Raw genomic sequence first — 3,264 nt, 5'->3', positions numbered from 1 at the left:
CTAGTTTAAACAACCATAACACAATCAAACTGAGTTATCTAATTATAACTCAAATAAAATCATCCTAGACATCTAAAATTTAGGGAGAACATATACATGACTGCATAAATACTTCCAACGTGAAATTCCTAAGATAATTAAGTTAATTAAACTTAATTAACTATTTACAAGTTTCTATGAGAATAGAATTCAATTTTTAATTCACAGTTTAATTCAAGGACAAATTAAACTGGAATTTCTTGTTTCCATTTCTCAACACTCCCTCTCAACAAGAAAGGGATTATCAGCTACCCTAATCTTGTCTTAGAGAAACTCAAATTTACATCTTGACAATGCCTTTGTCAAAATGTCAACATCTTGCTCCTTCGTGGGGACGTACTCCAATAACATAATCCACCTCAATACACAATCTCTGAGATGATGATATAAGATATCAATATGCTTGGAACGATCATGAAAAAATGGATTTTAGACAGTTTGATACAACTCTTATTAACGCAGTAAATCACATTTGGATCCATTTTCTTACCAAATAAACCAACCAAAATCTTCCTCATTCAGATGGCCCCACATGCTGCCTGACTTGCAGCCATGTAATCTACCTCTGTTGAACTAAGTGCAACCAACCTTTGTTTCCCACTATACCAAGAAACTGTCGTTGACCCAATACTAAATATCCCTCTTGACGTGATCTTCCTTGAAGCTTCACTCCCTTTGTCCATATGTACCACAATCCATACTGAGTAGTGCCCTTGAGGTATCTCAACACATGCTTCGCTGCCTTCTAATACAGTTTGGTAGGCCTAACCATCACTTGACTAAGTTGGTTAATGACATAGCACATATCCAGTCATGTGTTCACCAAATACATGAGTGAACCCACAAGCTGCCTGTAAACAATATCTTCCACTACTTCCCCTGAAGTAGCATACTCATTCCTCCAGTTACCTGCTAGAGGAGTCTCCACGGGTTTGCTGCTCTCCATGCAGAATCTCTTGAGTATCTCGTTGGCATACTTTCCCTGAGACACAAACAATGCCCCATCACCCTCCCATACTTCCATGCCTAGAAAGTAATGCATGAACCCCATGTCCTTCATCTCAAACTCTCTTGCAAATTACTCCTTGCAAGACTTGATCAGCTGATCATCACCTGTCAAAATCAAATCTTTGAAATACAACACTATGATCAACAATTTACCTTCCACCACTATGTGGTACAGGTTCACATTCGCTTCACTCTTAGTGACGCCCAATCCGGTGAAGTAGCTTTCAATCCTGGTGTACCAAGCACAGGTTGCTTGCTTTAGCCCATACAATTCCCTCTTGAGCCGACACACATGCGACTCACGGTCAAAGGTCTCAAAACCTTCAGGCTGCTCTATGTACACCTCTTCCTCAATCATGCCATTAAGGAAGGTTGTCTTTACATCCATCTGATGTATCTTCCAACCCATCTATGTTGATAGTGCCAATATAGATCTAATCGATGAGTACCTTGAAACAAGAGCAAAGGTCTCATCATAGTCAATCCCCTCTACCTGTGAAAATCCATGGGCAACAAACCTGGCCTTATGCTTCTCCACACTACCAACTGCAACTTGCTTTACCTTGTAAAGCCATCATGAGCTCATAATTGACTTGTCCTCCAGTCTTGGGACCACATCCCAAATACTATTACGATCTATGGAGTCATACTCCTCCACCATGGCATAAAACCAAACTGGTTTCTGCACTGCCTCCTCAAAGGAAGATGGATCTTGTATCAACACATCCGCTCATAAGAGCCATGTATCTAGTGTACCTCTAAGGTGACCTCCTCTGCCTGTGCTGAGATGTGGTTGCTCCCACATTCTCCCATGCATCATGCAATATCCTGTCACCTCTCTGGTACGCTTTTTCCCATCTCTGGAAGACTCTGCCTGAGTGGATGTCTCCACTCCCAGATCCTATGGATGTGGCTGCTCCACATCAATATGAGGATCCTCAACCTTAGGAGCTAAAAGCTCCTCAACTGCATGTAGTTCAAGCTCCCTCTCAAGGGAAACTCACATGGCCTTGTCCTCTTCGAATTTGACGTCCATGCGAAGTTCGAACCACTGTCATCCTACTGGTCGATAAGTACACATGATAGTTGTGAGGTGTATCAGTGTACCCCACAAATGTCCCCAACTCTCCCATCGACTCAGGGTTCTTCCGTGCATCTTTGGTCACATGAAAATATACCTATGACCCAAAAATCCTGAAGTGACCAACATCTGGTCTCTTACCAGAATAAGCCTCCTCTGGTGTCTTCATCCCATGAATCTGATGTGGGCTACGGTCATGAAAATAAACCATTGTGTTGCATGCCTTAGCCCACAAGTGTAGTGGTAGGCCATGATCATGAAACATCTCTCGTGTCGCCCCTACAATGCTTCTGTTCTTCCTCTTGGCCACCCCATTCTGCTCTGGGTTATGGGGTGTCGTCAACTCTCGTTTAATCCCTTCTACTACACAAAAGTTCTTAAACTCATTTGTGACATACTCACCACTGTTATCACTCCTTAGAGATTTAACTTTCTTTCCATACTCTTTATCAACCAATGCTTTAAATTCACAAAAATTTGTGAAAGTTTGATCCTTCTTTTGCATGAAAAATATCCATCATTTATGAGAAAAGTCATCAAAAAATATAACATAATACCTATGTTTGGTCGTGGATGTTGTTGAGAATGGTCCACACACATCTGAATGGACTCGGTCTAGAATCACATCTACTCGACTATCTTTGTCATGAAGGGAAGCCTTGGTGTATTTTCCCAAATTACACCCCTTAAAATACACCCCTTGCATGTATAAACTTTCTCTATCATACCTTTGGGAAGACCAATAGAGGTATGCAACATGATTTTCAAAGCTCCATGATGCAAGTGACCCAATCGCCTATGCCACAACTTGTCAAAGTCTCGGCTTTGCACCTTCTCTACTTTCGTGCTCAAAGCAACACAATCATTTACCTCCATCTTATAAAGATTCTTAACTCAAATCCCTATCTTCTTTACTTGACCCATGGCAATGTGTCGAAGGAACGCCTTTCCTTTTAAGAAGATCACATCATAGTCTCTATCCTCAAGTGTGACAACTGATAATAAGTTATTTTTCAACCCGAGCACTTACATAACATCCCTCAAGGTGAGAGGAGCACCCTGCTTCCTCTGAAAAGTAACTGTGCCCAATCCAGTAACACCATACCTCCCGCTGTCACCCATCTCGATATGCATAT

This window comes from Pinus tabuliformis, chromosome 3_2 (genome assembly GCF_031772625.1).
Source record: "Pinus tabuliformis cultivar Carrire ecotype Pingquan chromosome 3_2, CPIR1, whole genome shotgun sequence".
Classification (NCBI taxonomy): domain Eukaryota; kingdom Viridiplantae; phylum Streptophyta; class Pinopsida; order Pinales; family Pinaceae; genus Pinus; species Pinus tabuliformis.
The sequence above is the reverse complement of the archived record's forward strand: the minus strand, read 5'-3'. Positions refer to the sequence as shown.